This window comes from Ambystoma mexicanum, chromosome 7q (assembly GCF_040938575.1).
Source record: "Ambystoma mexicanum isolate Mex_15411 chromosome 7q, UKY_AmexF1_1, whole genome shotgun sequence".
Lineage (NCBI taxonomy): Eukaryota > Metazoa > Chordata > Amphibia > Caudata > Ambystomatidae > Ambystoma > Ambystoma mexicanum.
The window spans coordinates 25,308,860-25,330,352 of NC_090941.1; positions in this window are offsets into that span (position 1 = coordinate 25,308,860).

Below are 21,493 nucleotides of genomic sequence, written 5' to 3' on the forward strand. Positions count from 1 at the left end.
CTCTAACAAAGTGTTTTCACTGAATATATATATATATATATATATATATATATATATATATATATATATATTCAATGAGAAAACATTGTTAAGGGGACATTATGGTTAAGTTGCACTAAAAAAACCTATGAAATTCACTGAAAAAACTATGTTTAAGGGACGTTATGGTTAAGTTGCACTAATAAAAACCCATGAAATTCAATGAAAAACCTTTGTTAAAGGGATGTTATGGTTACAAGTAAAACCGAAAAACTCCTGAAATGTGCGGGTTATGGTAAGTTAAGCAACCATAACTCGCGCCACCACCGTGCACTGCTACGACTAACACCCAGGACATCAAAGATGACATCACCGGTCACTGTCCACGAATCCAAGATGGTGGGCTTTTCTAAAAATCATAAAACATAGATATCACTAATTTTTTTAGACCTCCTTTTTGGTTGTTTAAAAAAAACTACTAGATGGATTTCCACCAAATTTACAAAACCACGCTTTTGGGACCAATCTGCCGCTCCTGCCGCAAATTTGGTGAAAATCTGTCCAGCGGTTTGGGCTGTAGGTGTGAGCAAAGTTTTTTCTCCATTCAGTCTATGGGAAAAAAAAAATTTTTGGGACGCCCCTATAACTTTGGCCCCCCTTCACCAAACTTTGTAGAGTGGGCCATATACTTTTTTTGCAAAGTTTGCTGAGGATTCATCCATGGGGAGTGAAGTTATAAGCCACCCAAAAAGTGCTCTTCCTATGGGTTTAGCAACTTAACCATAACTACATGGCCGATACCGCAGGCCATATAATATATAGTGAAATAAACCTTGGTTGAGAGAGAGTTAAGGTGATCAGACTTAACATAACAAATACCCTGAAATTCAGCAATCACATTTCAAGCAAGTCCACGTGAACTATGCTCCTTCTTGTGCACAGCGTATGACCACAAGGATGGCATCACAGATGACATCACTGATGACATAACCAATTACATCATTCATGACATCACTGATGAGATCAATAATTACATAAAATATGACATTTCTGAATAAATAAGTTTGACTATTTTTGTGGATCTCTTTTGGTACATATTTCATGTTATTTGATAACACTTAATAATAATAAAATGACATGGAACAATGCACTGATACAGAAGTATGATATGATTACGTGCGGAGCAATCATTTTTGGTACTTATCAACCTATACACTTTAAAATAAAAATATTTAACCTTATACAAATGGTTTGAATTTCATATATTAGTAAGCAATTACAATACTTCATTGCAGGGAAAGTACCTGATTCAGGTAAATTGATTTCAGGTATTTCCAACATAATGTAATAAGTATGTGTAGTAGTAAAAGAAAATAAGAATAGATAGAAGTAGAAATATGCTTAGTACTAAATGTTATGAAAATAGTCAATGTTCACATACAAATTCACCTAACAGGTGTATTTTTAGAGTGCACACCCAGAGGGACGTCTTGGCACTACTGGCAGATAACAGATTTGTATTGTTACCCAACTTAATGCTCCTAATTTTATTGATTTTGGAAGGATGTTGGGGTGAGTGGACCTGCCGGGATTTGCACCTGTGACCATGAGGTCAAACATAAGCCCCTTTAGTGGATGCATTAGTCCACTGAGGCACAGGCCCATTTTTCTAACTATAATAACATTACATGTACACATTCTTTCCTAAATGACAAGTTTTATAAACAAAAATGATAACATACAGAAGAAAGTACGTACCCATGTGCATTAGGAAAGTATATCATCTAAGAATTCGAAGTTTGGTTAATAAACAAAAATAAAATCACTTACTTATACTACCTAATCACATTTATAGAAAAGAAATGAAGAATAGTTTTAGTCATTTCTTTTGAAAATAAATTATGCATTTTTATTAAAATATACCAGATTTCCTTCCAAAGTACATAAATGCTTGCATACAATTCTTCTTTGTAATAATGTCTGTATGTGCTTACAATTGTAGGTTGCGTGTTATATTTAAAGAAACCAGGGAAAAATACATTGTACTGTGTTATTATGAAATATGTACATATATGTTATGTTAAAATACTGAGTTGGCATATTTCAAAATGTAATTAATCAAACCAGTGATATCATTAGTGACACCATCAGTGAAATCATCAATGATGTCATGTATGATGTAATTAGTGATGCCACAAGTGATGTCATAAAGGATGTCATCAGTGTGTCATCTCCAATGTCTTCCTTGTGGTCATATGCTGCACAACAGGGGACACATATTTAAGGTGGACTTGCTTGAAATTCAGGGGTTTTATTGCCTTATATCTGATCATCTTGACTCTCTCTTAACCAATGGTTTTTATACAAAATTTTAAAGGTTTTGTTAGGGTTAAGTATTATTCACATTCAATCTGATCACCTTCACTGTCTCCTAACAAAAGATTTTTCGCTGAATTTCAAGGGTTTTGTCATACTATAGTTTATTCGGGCCCCACTAGCCATGGCCGCAATGTACATGTTGCACTAGTAGGCTTGTTTGGGGCACACTATGTCCATGTCTATGGCCAGTGTCAATGGCCTTTGGCTGTGGCGACGCTACATGTTGCATGAAAAGGTTTCTTAAAGGGGCCCACTATCCATGGCCTTTGGTCCTGGCTATTGGCCAAGGCCTTCTGCCATGGACACTGTGCATGTTGCACCAACAGGTTTCTTTGGGGCCCGCTAACCATGGCCTTTGGCAATGGCCACTGCAAATGTTGCACAAATAGGTTTCTTTGGGGCCCACTAGACATGGCCTTCGACGATGGGCAGTGGCCTCAAGTTTCAGCCATGGCCACTATACATTATGCAACAATAGGTTTCATTGGGGCCCACTAGCCCTGACCAGAGGCCACAGCCTTTGACCGTACCCACTGTACATGTGGGCACTGTACAGTGGGCAGGCTTCAGCCCTGCCCACTGTACATGCTGCACCAATAGGTTTCTTTGAGGCCCACTAGTGATGGTCTTCGGCTGTGGCCACTGTTCATGTTGCACACATATGCTTCTTTGGGGCCCACTAGCCAAGGCCTTTGGCCATGGGCGGTGGCACAGAAACCCATTGCCTCCTGTTTAGAAGATGTGATCACTGTAGGTGTAAAATCTCTTTTTTTAAAAACTCTTTTCCGATTACAGTATTACTCCCCCGATATTCCCCCGATAATGCCAAAACAATAAATTCCCCTGATAGTATCTGGATAATGTTAACAAACTATACATGCAGCTGCAATAAACTACCCATTCCTGTGGTATCAACCCGATAATACGAAAATGCTAAAAAAAAAAAAAAAAACTCTTCTCTGCCCTCACAGGCACTGACCAAAAGCACCTTTCGCATTCCATGGAGCCCCCCAACCATCAGTTGCTTTCCCCCCGGCCCTCTCCCGTTACCTCCATCATGCTTCATTTTGTGTGATGCAGCTTCATTCCCAATCATGTCTTCCGATGTAGATCCAGTAATCTTGTGGCATTCCCCTAGTATTACCTCGAAAAAGCTTAAATGTCTGAATTGTAACTGGCTCCCTAGACCACCCACAACTCCCCAAATTCATATGATGTCCTCTTTCCTCCTCCACACCTCTAGCCTGATGCAATGTTATCCCTTTTCCTCCTCCAAATAGCTTTTTTTGCACTTTTTGTTTTCACATTTCCCCGGTATTAACAGTAATTGCTTGCATCGAGACAAAAAATTCCGACTTTTCTGTTTTGAAAATTAGCTCTGCTGCAAAGCACCATGGGAGGATTAGCTATATTTTTGGGAGAAGCGGGCACCCCCTTTCCCGTCAAAATGTTTAAAAACTACTGGATGGAATAACCCCAAACCTGTCCCTGAAATTAGGTCAACGCTTTGTGTCAAGTTGGTTCTTATTTAGTCCAATTTTGTCCAGTGGTTTTTGAGTTTAAGCTTGCCAAAATGTGACTTTTTCTGTATGGGAAAATTAATGGCAGTAGGCAGAAACCATTTTTTTTTTTGCAGTCTAGCAGAACCAGGACAAACCTTTTGTTTGGAAATTATCAGCCAAATCTGTCCAACAAGTCAAAAGCTGTTAGCAACAGAATTTTTGGATTTCCTATGGCTCTATAGGGCAGTGACTGCCATCCCCTAAAATCTCTCTCTCTATATATATATATAAAACAAAGTTGTGTTTGCTTATGGGTTTGTATGTGGTGTTTATCTTGGGGACGTAACTCCTCATGAATGGTGAGGTCTGGCGCCATTAATTTGTCATGAAATATTCTTTATTTCATTGCCAAATGAATGCAAATATTTCTATCTCGATCGGTCATCCTGTTCCCAAGGTAATTCATGTTTTTTGATTTTTTGGCATTAAGTTTTGTGGTGTTCCGAGTGCCATCTACAGGTCATTCGTAAGAAGTGCTCATCATCGTGCTGTCTGTGTTGAACTGGTCTTGTGTTTTTTTGTTTTCTAATTATTTTAGAAGAGAGTGAGTGTGTCTTTCTTTTGATTGATTTCATTTGCAATTAACTTGATACATGTCAATTTCAGAACTAAACAAATGACCGTGGCTAGCACACCGGCATCCACGCTCTGCCCGTCTTCAAGGATATACGAACTTCCAAAGGCAACTACATAAGGCATGGAAGCTCACAGAACATAGAGCCCAACAAATAAATTAACATGACAAGATCAAACACGTGCAGAAATGTAACTTTGTACACACGAGCAAGAGTAAATCTTTATTACTCACTTTAACCCTCCTGAAGAACCAATAACAAATTATTAGGGAAACACATTTTGAGGGAAACTAAACCACAATCAATCCATGTCAACCTTCTCACATGAGGAAACCATTGAAGCACAAATATTTCAATCAAGTTACTTATAAATAGCCTTGAAATTTGGAACTTTTCTGATGCCAACCAACATAAAGGATCCAACAAGAGACTTATAAATGATGTGAAGCAACAGATAGTACCAACAAACATAAGGATCAAATATTTACCAACCAACAGTGTTAATAACCTAATGTGAAGTAACATTAAGAAATCCAAATGAACTCTCTGGACAACCATTCTTGCAACTATTTTACTATGAAGTAATATTAAGGACTAATAATGAATCAATCAAACTGAATCGAATATTGTGAAGTTCACGAGAGAAAAAAAGTACATATGATATTTATGTGATGTCAAATAAATGACAATCAATGATATCTTCTCTATTTGTTTGATATAAAGACAATTTAGAATCTGCAGGCGCAACCCAAAGGGAATTTTTCATTTATTCTCATCTTTTCAATCATTGGGCAACCTCAATGAACCTATTATCTTGCAGCCAAAGAGAACATCTAACACAAATGATAAGCTTTACAAAGGGAGTTTGCGTATAAAATTGCAAGCAGGTTGCACTTTTTCTCATTAATTTAATTAATTAATTGAAAACCACATCTTTATTTATCTCAGAATTAAAATGTCACATGAATATCATATTTGTATGCTTTCTCTGATTATTTGCAGTGTGGGTTTAGCACCGACAATGGCCACCACTGCTCACAACACTGCAAGTAATCCGAGTAAGCATACAAATATGATATTCAAGTGAGAATTTAAATCGGCGATAAATGAAAGTTTGGTGTTCAATTAATTAGTAAAATTAACATGCACCACGTTTTACCTTTGTGGCAAACTACAATATTTGTTAATCTTTTTCGGTGGCATATGAAACACAATCTGAAAATGGACATCCCTGGGGAAGCCGGGTACTTCGGCTAGTATATATATAAAAAAGTGCCTTTTAAAAGAAAATATAGCCTGACCATAACTAGCGAGTTGCTATTGCTCACTCGGTAATGTACCTATATTACATATTTAGTAATATTGTTCAATTATTTTTGTATTACTGCCTACACAAAATTCTCTAGAAAACGTTTGTGAAGATGCCTCAGAGTATGGGTATGTGGGGGATTAATTTAATATGGACATACCACAAATACAAATTCCATGAAAACTCCTATAGTGAGGTTTGCCCTAGGGTAGCACAAGAACGTTTGGTCTGAAGTAAATCTTTTGAGTAATGTTTTTAAAAAGTGCAAAATGGGCCATAGATGATATTATAATAATAATAATAATATTAAAAATAATAATAATAATAATAATAATAATAATAATAGGTATTTGTATTTAGCCTCTTGTGCTGACAGATGATGTGTTGACTCAAATTAGAATCTAGATAACTAGCTGGCATGTTGGCTGTAACATATACTTACAGTTCTGAATCTGGCAGCCATCTGGTTCTGCTGATCCAAAACTGGGTCAGAGGAAACTTTGCGATAGAAATACAGTAACAGCCTACAAGCATGCATGCCCTAGACCTGGTATTGACATAGCATGTACCATTCATGTCTCATCTTCCAAAAAAGGGAACACATTGGTGTGGGATCTATGGCCAGGGTAGGAATCCTCCATCACAAGGCAGACACCCTCAGGGTCATCGGGTGGCACATAAAAATGTTTTACAAAACTCATCAATGTTAGGTTGATAAATGGTGTTCTTGATTCCATGAATAGAGCAATGGGTCCCAACGGTCATTCATTTTCTAAAAGGGACAGAAATTACAGCAGAACTGTCATGCATATTGGGTGCTGCTGATTGGACCCATGCATAAAGGTGCATGGCAGCAGGCCTTAAACATGTCATTGAACTTAGTGGGTGCGTCCATGCCTGCGGGACTGGTAGGTAGATCAGTTATACCTCACCATCCTTTGCTAATGACAGTGCTGCACTCTACAGAGCAAACCAGCCACAAAAAAACAAGCCCATATAAACAATTTACTGTTAATAATATGCAATGAGAAACTACTTTCATGTGTAAAACACATGTGTGGCATTCTGCTAAAAACAATTTACATGTGCCAGTTTGTTGTATCATAACAAACAACGTTTTCCTAATCAGTTGCATTTTCAATTATGTTTACTAACTATAAATGTAAAACTTTTTTTTAACATAAGAACGTAGTAATGTGTGTAAGAAGACCAAGCATTTGAAAGCTTACAACAAAAGGTTACCTAAATGGCAAACATAAAAATATATAAGCATTTCATCAATGCGTATAGATCAAATGTGAATGTAATGGTCAACTCGTCAGGTTGATTCTCAATTATGTCCTGGGTAACTCAACACATTTCGGAGACATTTTTTGTTCTCCTTCAGAAGTGAACCTCCATGCCTTCGTATATGTAAAATGAACATATAATGACTATACTTTATTTGTACTAGAAAATGTAATTCTTAGGTCTCTGTTGCTGGTACACTAACCTCAATCCATAGTTCTGTATGGCATGGTCAACTGATTAAGTCATTAAATACCATACATGATGGAATTTAGTGATTCTTTTATGACAAATGATGAATTTATTGAACAACATTAGGTAAAATAGAAATATATTTGTAATGTTACCTCTTCCAGATGCACAATGGGAACACATTTTTTCTTTTTTGTAATAGTTGTTTTAATGTATGTCATCTGTTTATCTGAAATGTTATAACAATTTATATACATGTTGATGTCCTAATTCCTTTGTTCAAAGGAAGAGTCTTACTAGGAAGTAGAGCCGCTGATCCTCTGGCAGCCTGAAGGCTATGTCCAGAACCAGTAGCTGCAGGGCATGGTTGCATATTCTGTGGCCATGACCTGGATTCAGCGATTGCTGCCATCTCCTCCAGACACCATAGGCTGGCCCATTTCACTAGAAACAGTGCTCATAGAGTATGTTCTCACAGAGGGCACTGCCATGCCCCAGGATAATTAACCATAGCATTTGGCTGAAGACCTTTTTCTATAGGCAATAGAGGCAGAGTTATTGTTCAATACCTGGAGAACAGTTGAAGGTCATACCACAGACAAGGCAATCATAAAACAGAGCTGCATGTGCATTGGGCACTGTGCACTCAGCACTATGCCCATAGGACATTGCCCCAAGCCCTGATATAGAGCGCTGCAAGTTGGGACACTCAGCCAACCTCAGGTATACTCATGTTCAGAACCAAGTAATCAAATGGCATGTCAGAGTCCATACACACAGACAGCGTCGCTATTGTTGGGGTATGGTTCTCTGCAGAAATGGTTGCTTTTCCTGGGCATAGATGGGGGCCCTGCCGTGGGTATGCTATTGAAAGTTCATGCCTTAGGCTGATTAACTGTGTTTTGTTCTTGACAGTGGCTAAAGAGCATGGCCACAGTCCATGCCATTATATTCTTTCCAGGAAAGGCCACTGTGCTCAAGGCATGACTGTAGGCAGGCGGGGGCAATGAGTCTGGTGTTACTTTGGTTAATGTAGCTGTAGGGCATGGCCATAATTCATGCCACTATGGCATTGCCATGAGTGCTCCTGTACACAGGCATTGTTAAAGGCTATGACCCAGGCACGCTGACATAAGGGAATTATCACACACCATGAAGTGCCTTGCTACAGGTAGGCTTACTGGGATCATCCTGGGAGCACCATTGCCTGGGCCTTTGACCACAGGTCATGGTCGCCAGTCAATCCCTGTGTAAACAGCAAATAGTGTAACTGTGCCTTGGGCATGGCTGCAGCCATGACCTAGGTACAGTGATCTAGAGGAAAAGACGTGTATTGCTACACGCCAACCCTCAGTGCACTCCAAGGGGAGATAAATCCCAAATGTGTTAGTATAGCCGGTTGGCAGAGTTTAGGATGAACCCTGCTGCCTGCCGATTTTGATCTGTATGTTGTGTTAGTGCTTGATCTCTTTTTAGAGAGTTAATATACTTTAGTCTGTGAAGGGGACTGTCCACTTCCTGGCTTGATAATGATTTCACTAAATGTTAATCTGTATAGACGTTATACATCTTTCAATTTAGAGATTTGAAGTTTCTCTATTCAACACATTTTTACTCAATGTTCTCAATGAAACAATTCAGTGACACAAACTTTTATAAAGGGAAAAAATGCCCTCTGTGGGTTGTTTTTAATCAATTAAAGCACCAGATTTTTAAAAAGTGTTTTCAAACAAAAACGAAAAGTAAATTAACACCACAGAATTTTCATTACAGAAATTCAATTATAAAACTGAAAGGACAATTCTTTCTCAAAACATAACATAGATGACACAACAGATGCCTTTCTTTGGCTAAACAACAATATAAAGCCCCGTTTTTTAACAAAGTCGTTTCAACAGGAAGCTCTTTATAAGCACAAATGTAAAGAGTTTTCTTTCCACACTTGGCATATGTTCATATTGTCCACTTTTGGTCGTAAAGAAAAGAAAAGATTTTTTTTGGTTGAAAGTCACCAATCACAAATAGCACCAATTTTTTACTGTGTTGCCAACGCGTTTCGGACTATACAAAGGTCCATCTTCAGGGCAAGTGATACTACTGTTTCCAAAATGTAGGTATATCCACACCTAGGTACAGTGATCCCTAGGCATAGCTTCAAGCTAAGCCCTGCAGTCAATACTGCAGGGGTCACTATTCTTTCGGTTCAAGCAGAAGACCCTAAAATCAAGAGGGTTTCTGGATTTAACCTGCTCCACTGTCGTTATTTTGAATGTATTCTATATATAGTTAAATTAAAAGGTATTTATTTCTTATTTATTTATTGTTTTGATTTATCCCCTCCATTCTTTGGATGTATTTTTACATACTGTGCCTTTTAAAAATAGTGAAGTAAAGGTTACAGTGGGCACCACAAGTATGAATAAATGTAGCCTTCTTTGGTTTTCGATGGATGGTTTTATGATTGTAAGTAGTTATTTTGTCCTGTTCCCATAAAAGCCCCACTTGGACAGTGGGGCGCAGAGCGTTTCTAAGGATGTTGTCTGGGTTGGAATGTCTTAGATATCTGGAAGGACCTAGTGTGAATATCTCACTTATGCTTTACATATAGATTATTGACATTCATGTTACATAGACAGTCTGTAATTCACTTCTTCGTACTTGTACATGACATGTTTTACAAAGGCATGGTTTTGTACATAAAAATAAGTATTTATTCATCAGAGACATAGGCTTTCCTAGGATTTCCAATGCATTTCGGTCCTAAGGACCATCTTCAGTGACCAAGTTCTTCCTATATGGTCTTCCCTATATACAGCGGTCTTACTTTCTGCAACAGGCGTTTTCCAGTACACCAGTCACCAGGACAAGAATCCTGTTGGAAGTTACCAACCATATTTGACTAAGATAATACAAAAGGACTCTAAGTCATAGAAGAGGAGCTTAACAAGAAAGAACCTTCCACAGCCTGACAGAAAATTATTAAACTTTCACATAAGTATAAAGTGTTGATAACCTATGTGTAAAACAATAGTGAGATACTCACACACGGTCCTTACAGATGTCTGTGACATTTCCAACCCAGACAACATCCCTAGAGATACCTTTAAAAAATAAGCATGAGAGAATCTCATTTTACAGCAGCTCTTGTTCTGCAGAGCACACAAGGCAAAGTTCAAGGGCAAGGAAACAAAAACAGTACAGGTGATGCATGTTCACCTCAAATGGACACTATTGGTGGTATGCAATACAACACTCATTTTTACCCCTGAGCATATTGTAGAGTAGCTGGCTGTCAGACCCATATTAAATTGGTGTAGCATATCCATAACTACAGTCATGTACAGTTAATTCCCCAGATCCTATTCTCCTAGATGTGGGTTCTTGTATCATAGCATGCGTGTTCTGTGTGTCAGCTGATCATACAAATGTTGATTTATAACACTGTTACTGTATTTTTTATTATAAAAAGACACATGAACCACACACACACACCTGCAGACCTACAGTAGGTTTACTGTCCTGTAGATGCTTTGTCAAAAGTCATGCTGCCAGTAGGACAGCCACAGGACAGTCAGTGTGTCCTATGGCGAGCATTACGTGCCTTAGGGCAGTGCTGCATAAAACAATTCACAACGAACACACACAGATCCCCAGATCAAAACAATGTATTGAAATTCACTTTAGAGCTGTACCTGCCCCCTTTCACTTATCTCCCCAACGCCACCCTTTCAGACTTGACAACCTACCACAAGATGAGCACACTGATGTTGGAATGTGGCACTTCAAACAGAGCGATGCTACTGGTGGGTCATAAGATGTTTTGCACCACAACTCTCATCAGTACTCCCTATTAAATGCGTGTAGCTTGGAGGCAAATAGGAAATTAAAATCATCATTCCAATTGCCGTTAGTAAGCATTACACAAAACTCACTGTGAAACCCTTCTACCCCCAAAACTGCTACATAGTAAAGAGAAAGGCCACACACCTACAGTTCTGTTATGTACACAGTGCATACTGTGTGGTCAGAGTATTAGAGCATCAGTTAACAAAATGAGTTCTGCCTGTGGGCAAACTGGAGCGTGTCTCTCAATTGCCTACATGAATACCACACTTCCCATTGGTAGGAATGACTAAAAGGGTTTGGTATAGCCTACTGGTGAGTCTTGTAATTCCACAACTTAAACAAATTCGGAAAAATCCTTGCTGAATCAGGTGGACTAAACTGTATTAGTGTTATGCCTTATGCCACACAAAATAATCCTACTTTTTATAGGTTAGCAAACTTGCTTATGTGGGGGTATGCTTTATGTCTTCAAAAGCACTACGGAATCAATTACTAGAACATAGCATATTAGAAGAAAAAAAACGTAATGTTGTGTACTGTTTACTCTAATATCAATTACTATAAACACTAAAGAATAGAGTTTTGCTAGAAAACACCAAATCACAGAGGGAGGGGCAGCACAATACCAGTGATACAGTATTAGTCAGCGCTTTATAATAGTGGAGTGTTGATATGAAGTGAACTGTATATTAAGAGTCTAAGCCATCTTTTTTTTTCCCCGATCGGCACCTTTCTTGAACACAGCACAATACGTTTGTGGCAAAGTGCTGTTGGGGTAACTCAGACAGGCCACATGGTGGATGGTGGTATCAATCTGGGTGTGGGAGCTGCCTAACATAATTATTTAATTACCACATTAGCTGCTAGAGTATACACAGCTGCGCACAAATGGTCATTAATGTAGCTCAAACATGCCTTGACACCAAGATAATAAATCCAATTCACAAAGATTTGCATTGGAGAAAATAAGGAGATGCCCTGAGAATCTAGTATTTAGGATTGGCTACCATTACCTCACACTTAATTCACAAAGCCTAAAACAAGAACAAACACAGAGCTATCTAGAGCATCTCTGATATGATCTTCAGCAAATCTTTGCGAATTGCGTTTGCACATGAGTATCTGAAATATGCTCCAGACAGCTCCAGGTTTGTTCAAGTTGTAGGCTTTGTAAATAAGGTATAAGGTAGTAGGAGCAAATCTGAGATGCACATCTCAAATCTTAATATGCTCCTTAGCAAATCTTTGTGCTTTGGGACAATAAGTCAATACATCAAAGTTACTCATTATGCGACAATGAAAATGTTTTCGACTTCAATTCCCATAATTCCTAGCTAGCATAGTCAACAGTGATGGATTATGGTGGTTAATGCTGAAAACATTTTGAAGGCCACATAATTAGTATTCATGTCCCCAAGTCTGTATTACTAAACAACACATGCAAAGGAGAGCTGTACATAGGATATCATGTGCAATACTAACATGTTTTCTAAATTGCATTAACCTGTTGTGAGAAACTTGAGGGTATTCGCCGTCCTATTCCCCATAGATTCACTGTGCAAGTGGCCTGGGAAAGGTCATCACACTTAGATCCTGACCCTGGTGCAGTAAAAGTGAGGGAGGATCATCTGGGTGGAGAGTCTGTGGGGATTGGGAGTGGGATGCCCTTAGGCAAGACATGGTTACCCCGTTTCCTAATAAGGAACAACCTAACCCCCGTATCCTTATTTTCCCACAATTCCCATCTAACAGTACTGAGATGAGGAAGAAGCAATCAAGAGTAGTAAACACTAGTAACGTACTTTACTACTCTGGTACTGAGACCAATGAGAACAGGCATGTCCAGCTAAACACTTTCCAGAGGGTCAGGCAATTAGGTTTAATGAGCAACACCTGAAAGTGATTAAGAACTATATAGAGCCTTCCTCCGAGTCTGACAGAGAGTCAACTGGGGAGTCGGAGTGGAAGTCAGACTAGAGGTCGGAGCAGAGGCCGAAGTGGAAGTCCCGACCAAGAGTAGCTGCGAAGACACCCTTGAAAGAGGGAGGAATGTGAACCACTGATGGAAGCTGTGGGAATCTGATTTGTGAAGAAGAACGTGCCCAGATGCCGAAACCGGAAGTGTGTGGCATTGGAGCAGGAGCTCCTTTCTGTACGGTCAGTGCAGCGGGGAGTGGAGCTGGTGAAGTTGGTCCCGAAAAGTCCTCAGAAGAATGCTCATTCTCTTGGGGCATGCCAGGTACCCCAGATTATCACAGAGGCAGACTGAAGGGACCTGAAGGCAGGATTGGAGCACAGAGCAGCCCGCGTAGCAAGAAGAGACAAGATGAAGCACCAGTGAGTTTTCCTGTGCTCAGAAACACTGGAGTGTCTCATATGCTTATGCCGCTGAATGAACGCCCATTTATGAAAGCATTCACATACAGAAACAGTAAACACAAATGGTTATTAAGTTGCAATCCTTTATTGGAACAGTTAAAAGGTCCCACTAAAGGGAACCATTTTGCGAATTAACTGTTCTTTAATAATGAGCTGGGACCTTTGTATCTAACATTCCCCAAAGATAAAGAAAACATAAACAATTAATGTTTAACCCACCAACAGTCAAGAAAGCTGTTGGGTAAATTAAAGAGAGGCCGGAAAACCTTTCTGAACAAATTACAGAAGAAAGAGTGAATGTATTATTTAAATGTGTGGTGTCAAAAGCAACTTTCCCTGAAATGTATTGAGAAACCTGCATTGTCAAAGCCAAAAGCTAATCATGTGTCTAGCAGAGGGGAAGTGACAAACTGTGAAAAAAACAAAAGGCTAAGTGTTCCTGGTTGTTACGCTCACCTGGTCTCTACAGGGATGTTGGGGCATGGTGGGAACCCTCCCTGGACTTGGCTCCCTGGATCGGTCTCTTCCCCAGCTGCTACAATGTTGACTGCTCCGGTTGCTGGTACTGCCTCTGAGGGAATACGAGAGGCAATGAAAATGGTGTGGTTATATAGCGATTCAACGGCGTTCCAAAACGAGTTGAGCAAGCGTTTGCCCATTGACGCTCACCTGATTTCTTGTAAGGATGAGCTCTCCGTCCTGCTTCTCATTAGCAGGGACGCCTTGGATGGACCTAGTTGCTCCACTGGTCTGTGGATGTGGCGGCGGCCCACACTGCTGCAACCGACCACTTGGAAGGTAAGAGTCTTTTAACAATGATTATTGTCTGTGTTCTAATGCAATGTCGTTTTTGCCATGATTATAGTTCATAATTATTGCAATGTCTTTTTGCCGTGATTATACTTTGTAATTCTTGCAATGTCTTTTCTCTCCCCTATAGGTATAAAGATGACTGCACAGAGTCGCAGTATTTAGAGCGAGCCCCAATGAAGCCCAAGAGATTAGCAAAGCTCCCAAGTAGGTGGTAAGTTGGCTTTCAGGGTAGAACGCAAGACTCAGGTGTTGCGCGGCCCAGCGTAATTTATTTATGCAGTTTCTAACCTTGTGTGTTCTTTTCTCTTGCAGGGATGGCCTGGCGAAGTCAAGCAGGAAGTGGCTGTCCAAAGGCCTGTCCGCGGTTGCAGGATGGAAGACTCCATGAAGAGGATGGATGGAAGAAGCTCCCGCGTAGCTGGATGTCCGGAACAGGTAAGGATGCGCTTCAACTCCAATAACTATGGAACCAGGTAAAATGCGATGAGCTGCAGGCGATGTTGTAGCTGGAGCCAACTAATGCACTTTCAGCGATGGTGCAGCCAGACCCAGGTAAGATGCACTTTCAGTGATGGTGTAGCTGGAGCCAGGTAAAGCACTTTCAGCGATGGTGTAGCCGGACGCAGGTAAGATGCACTTTCAGCAATGGTGTAGCTGGAGCCAGGTAAGATGCGCTTTCAGCGGTGGTGGAGCTGGAGCCGAGTAAGACACGCTTTGAGGTGATGAGATAGAAAACAGGTAAGGACTCTGCAGGCGGCCGTAAGCATTACGCTGCAGAAAGCAGACTAACGCAAAGCACCAGGATGCAGGCGGGTTGGCCTTAAATATGCTGGCCCGGCCCCTCCCTTTGGCCCCGCTTTGTGGCTCCACCTTGCCACTCCCAGAGGTTCTTGCACGTGCTCCCCAATGTTCTCCTATGGCCACGCCCGGCCTCGATGCACATGCCTTAGGAATAAAATGTGCCAGGTACACTTTTGCATGAGCCTGGTGCCAGAGGTGCCAGGACTGGGTCCATTTGGACCCTGTAGGTGGTAGAAACATGGGCCCTTGTCCAGTGGCCATGAAACTGGTTGTGTGACCTGTGATGGGTGGACCATACAGTCTTACAACTATGCCTACACCAGAGACTCCGGAATTGTGAAATAAAGACATTGTGAACTTGGGTTTGTGGGTGGACCTGTGAAGGGTGGACTGTGTGGTCTGAAAACTGCATCTAGACCAAGGAAATATAAAAGAAGAATCAAAAAATGAGTTTTCACTTGACTTGGAAGTGTGATCTGTTTTCCTGTTAAACTGAGTTGCTTTGAACTTGGCGAGGGGAACCCTGAGACTATCTGTGACACTGCTTTGAACTTGCAGAAGGGAACCCCAAGACACATCTGTGATAGTGCTTTGAACTTGGAGAAAGGAACCCATAGAACTATTTGTGATCTTACCTTGAACTTGGGGAAAGGAACCGCGAGGGTTGTTTTGAACTCACTTTGAACTGGAGAAAGGTAATCTTGAAACTTTTTTGTGCAACTTTCTTCCAGCCCAGATCTGAAAGAAAGCTGTGGGCTGGAAGAAGCTCAGAATTTTTAGTTGAACATATTTTCTTTTGATTTTGATATCCCTACACATTGGTTTACTTAAGCTATCAGGGCAAGTATAAGTTTTGGAGACAGACAGACATTTAAGCTGAACTCTTGGCCTCTGACTTTCCTTAGTTTTGTTCAGGTAGGGAAATCCCCCCTAATCATAGGGCAATTTAGGCATTTTACCATCCTGACATTTGGTTTAATAAAGTATTTTAGTTTAAACTTTAAGGGGGTAATTCATAGAATTCAGCGCACAAGTGGCGCACGCGGCTGGTGCACAGTGTGCGTGTGCGACAGTCTGCGCCAGCCGCGTGCGCCAAAATCCATTTCTGCGCACAGCGTATTCATGTATTTTAACATCCATTACCAGCCGTGGTGCAGAGTGGCGCAGGGACCCTGCAGCAGCGTCAGTTACGCCCCCAACCCCTCCCCTTGCACCATGTACAGCGCACAAATCCCGCACATTGCGCACAGGCCCCCAACCACGAAAACGCCTGTAAAACTCCCCGCGCACCCCTCCGAATACACGTACCCCGCGGGGAGTTTCACACGCGATTGGCCCAGTGCGAGTGGGGTACGTGTATTACTGGGGTGCGTGGGAATTTTCACACGCGATTGGGCCTGTGCGAGCAGGGTACGTGTATTACTAGGGTGCGCGGGAATTTTCACACGCGATTGGGCCTGTGCGAGCAGTGTATGTGTATTTTGGGGGTGCGCGGTAACTTTCACACGCGATTGGCCCTGTGCGAGCGGGGTACGTGTATTACTGGGGTGCGCGGGAAGTTTCACATGCGATTGGGCCTGTGGGAGCAGGGTACGTGTATTTCGGGGGTGCGCGGGAAGTTTCACACGTGATTGGCCCTGTGTGAGTGGGGTACATGTATTAATGGGGTGCGCGGGAAGTTTCACACGCGATTGGGCCTGTGCGAGCAGGGTATGTGTATTTCGGGGTGATCGGGGAGTCCCACACGCAATTGGGCCTGTGCGAGCGGGGTACGTGTATTACTGGGGTGCGCGGGGAGTCCCACATGCAATTGGGCCTGTGCGAGCAGGGTACGTGGATTTCGGGGGTGTGCAGGAAGATTCACATGCAATTTTGCTTTCAGAGCGGGGTACGTGTATCTAGTGGGGTGCGCGGGGAGTCCCACAAGTGAATTGGCAGTCTGGGTCCTCCCAGGTGTGCCCTCTACCCCCTCGACGGCCCCTGCAGGCAACCCACACCACAGGGGACTACCCTGCTCCCCTGGTCATGCCCCACAGGCAGCCCACATGTCACCTTCCACTAGTTTGTTTCTTTGTTTGTTTGTTTGTTTATTAATTTGTATAGCGCACCTGACCCAAGGGTATATGGGCGCTTAAGCTTCGAGTTACAGGCAGGGTAGGGCACAGTTGTACAGTGATGAAGCAAAGGCATACTTGACAAGATAGCAATTAGTGCATAGACAATAATATTCTGACATAGTGCAAAATACATTCTTGCAGAGGGTATGCATTCAATCATGGTAGGTTAATTGTTGAGTAACCAGGTGATCACCAACCCATGTCCCCCAGCACCCCCACCCCCCAGCAGTGATGGGCACCTACCAGCAGGCCCCGACTCATGTCCCCCAGCGCCCCCACCCACCCAGCAGTGATGGGCACCTGCCAGCAGGCCCCGACTCATGTCCCCCAGCACCCCCACCCTCCAGCAGTGAGCCTCAGGCCCCGACATATGTCCCCCAGCACCCACACCCCCCAGCAGTGAGCCTCAGGCCCCGACTCATGTCCCCCAGCACCCCCACCCACCTGCAGTGAGCCTCAGGCCCCGACTCATGTCCCCCAGCACCCCCACCCACCCAGCAGTGATGAGCACCTGCCAGCAGGCCCCGACTCAGGTCCCCTAACACCCCCACCCCCCAGCAGCGAGCCTCAGGCCCCGACGCATGTCCCCCAGCACCCCCACCAACCCAGCAGTGATGGGCACCTGCCAGCAGGCCCCGACTCATGTCCCCCAGCACCCCCACCCCCCAGCAGTGAGCCTCAGGCCCCAACTCATGTCCCCCAGCATCCCCACCCACCCAGCAGTGATGGGCACCTGCCAGCAGGCCCCGACTCAAGTTCCCCAGCACCCCCACCCACCCAGCAGTGATGGGCACCTGCCAGCAGGCCCCGACTCACTTCCCCCAGCACCCTCACCCCCCCAGTAGTGAGCCTCAGGCCCTGACTCATGTCCCCCAGCACCCCCACCCACCCAGCAGTGATGGGCACCTGCCAGCAGGCCCCGACTCATGGCCCTCAGCACCCCCACCCACCAGCAGTGAGCCTCAGGCCCTGACTCATGTCCCCCAGCACTCCCACCCACCCAGCAGTGATTTGCACCTGCCAGCAGGCCCCAACTCATGTCCCCCAGCACCCCCAGCAGTGAGCCTCAGGCCCCGACTCATGTCCCCCAGCACCCCCACCCACTCATCAGTGATGGGCACCTGCCAGCAGGCCCCGACTCATGTCCCCCAGCACCCCACCCACCCAGCAGTGATGGGCACCTGCCAGCAGGCCCCGACTCATGTCCCCCAGCACCCCCACCCCCAGCAGTGAGCCTCAGCCCCCGACTCATGTCCCCCAGCACCCCCACCCTCTCATCAGTGATGGGCACCTGCCAGCAGGCCCCGACTCATGTCCCCCAGCACCCCACCCACCCAGAAGTGATGGGCACCTGCCAGCAGGCCCCGACTCATGTCCCCCAGCACCCCCACCCACCCAGCAGTGATGGGCACCTGCCAGCAGGCCCCGACTCATGTCCCCCAGCACCCCTACAACCCAGCAGTGATGGGCACCTGCCAGCAGGCCCCGACTCATGTCCCCCAGCACCCTCACCCCCCAGTAGTGAGCCTCAGGCCCTGACTCATGTCCCCCAGCACCCCCACCCACCCAGTAGTGATGGGCACCTGCCAGCAGGCCCCGACTCATGACCCTCAGCACCCCCACCCACCAGCAGTGAGCCTCAGGCCCTGACTCATGTCCCCCAGCACTCCCACCCACCCAGCAGTGATGGGCACCTGCCAGCAGGCCCCGACTCATGTCCCCCAGCACCCCCAGCAGTAAGCCTCAGGCCCCGACTCATGTCCCCCAGTACCCCCACCCACTCATCAGTGATGGGCACCTGCGAGCAGGCCCCGACTCATGTCCCCCAGCAACCCACCCACCCAGCAGTGATGGGCACCTATCAGCAGGCCCCGACTCATGTCCCCCAGCACCCCCACCCCCAGCAGTGAGCCTCATGCGCCGACTCATGTCCCCCAGCAACCCCACCCACCCAGCAGTGATGGGCATCTGCCAGCAGGCCCCGACTCATGTCCCCCAGCACCCCCACCCACCAGCAGTGAGCCCCAGGCCCCAACTCATGTCCCCCAGCACCCCCACCCACCTAGCAGTGATGGGCACCTGCCAGCAGGCCCGACTCATGTCCCAACAAACAACATGTCCTAACAAAACAGACCCATGTCCCTAAAGCCAACCCTAATCCCCCTTGCCCCCAATCCAAGCATGCAACCATCCACATAACCCACTCTCAAATTACCCATGCAATGTTAGTTGAAATGAACCACTATGCCCATGCAGGAATGCACAACGTAGCCACACAGTAGCAACATGTGATTGAGGAAATGTTCATTGAGACATGCACAAAACCAATTATAGAACACAACACCAATTCTGAAGTAATAAAAAATGTATTAAAAACATAAAGAACTGACTTGGAGGAATAGTTAAATGAAAATCAATGTACAATGACCGATGTAGAAAAAAATATTTTAAATCCAATGAAGTAAAAAAAAAGAAAATATCACGTAGAATAAAAAATTGGTCCATTGCCAATGTCCATAATAAAAACATAATCCAAATAAAAAAAACATTGATCCATGGGAATATAGAAAAAGAAAGTATGTACAAGTCTGCAACTATATACAATGTAAATCCAAATGGTCCATGATCCACAAACAAAAGGAAACCTGCAAAAAAGTCCTATGAAGAAAAAACTATATACACACGAAGTGGAGCAATGTCCATTAACTCCAAATTAAAAGAAAAACAAAGGAAACCTAACACTATCTAACTATATACAATGGCGACGGGCAAGTCCTGTGGCTCACTCTGTGATGTCCCGGGCCAGGGCATCATTGAACTCCATGTGGATGTCCCGGAGGCAGGCCTCTGCCCTGGCCCCAAGGTCTCGCAGGGATGCACTCATGGCCTGTTCCAACTCCCTGCGAGTTGCCTCGAGGCACTCTGCCTGCCTCAATGCCCGACGCATAGAGAACTCCGCCCTGACCATGGTGAGCTGCGCCTCTTCCGCCCGCCGCCGCTCCGCATCTATGCGCTGGCCCAACCACAGCCACACGGAAGACACTCCCATTCCACGGTTCTCCTGCCCTCTGGCCGATGCCTGCCTCTCTGATGTCGATGGCCCAGAGCCATCATTGCTCCCACCTAGAGCCTGCTGCTGTTGCTGCTGTCCATGTGCCCTGTCCGATGCCTGCACATCCTCCATCTGCTGGACTCCAGTTGTTGGGGTGTCCACCCCTGCTGGACCAACGACTCCCAACTGTGGCAGGGATGGGATCTCCACCAAGCTGGCTGTGTTGGTCAGGCCAGGTCCACAGGGTGCTGGTGGAATCTGGGCAGGAACACGGCAGGGAGAACAACTGGCAAATAGTCTCCACAGAGGAGGAGAGGTCCGCCAGAGTGTGCGACACACGTAGGAACCCACCGACCAGGGCCCCTTTCAACAGTGCCACGTCGCGAGGCTGCTGTTCGTGATGGCGTGCGTGCTCCGCCCATGTAGCACGCACGTCATCATGAATGTCACGCGTGCGCAACGCAGCACCCACCAGGACAGAGCCCATACGGTCGTGGGACCCCTCGTCCGCAGGTAGTGGAGAGGCAGATGTCGTGGCATTTCCCCCCTACCTGCGGACAGACCTGTGACGGGGCATCCCTGCTGGTGCATGGTGGTGCAGTCACAGGGTCAAGGACAGCGACATGCACAGGCCCCTCCGCGGTGACCTGTGCTGCCTCCTTACCCTGACCCTGGACTGCACCACTTGCACCAGTGGTACTAATCCACCAGGCCCCATGTGCGGCTCAGTAGCGGGCTCCTCCTCCTCTGTGGAGACCACAAACCTGGATGTCTCCACACCATCTTCCGCCACTGCAAGCCCCTGTGGGGGCTCACCTGGCCCTTCCACTACAGCTGTAGTGGCAGACGCAGCACCAGCCCCCTCGCTCCCAGATGTTGGCAATTCTTGGGAAGGTGGCTGGGCCTTGCGTCGCCGCCCGGTGGAGGCATCGCCGCCGCTTGGCACCACAGCGCTGTCTCCGCCCTCTTCTTCACTTGATGCTGCGTAGAGGGAGACATAGAACACAAGCATCAGGGTACAGTACAATATTCCCCTAGACAGGAAGCAATAACACATGAGTGGCACTGTCAAATGTCACTTTCATCCTGTCCCTCCACAACACATGGGTGAATGCACGCAACACACATGCAGAAACAGTCCCGGCGCCTACAATCAACATCAGCATCCATGTACAAGTGCCTCTGGTAACCAAAATGTTGCC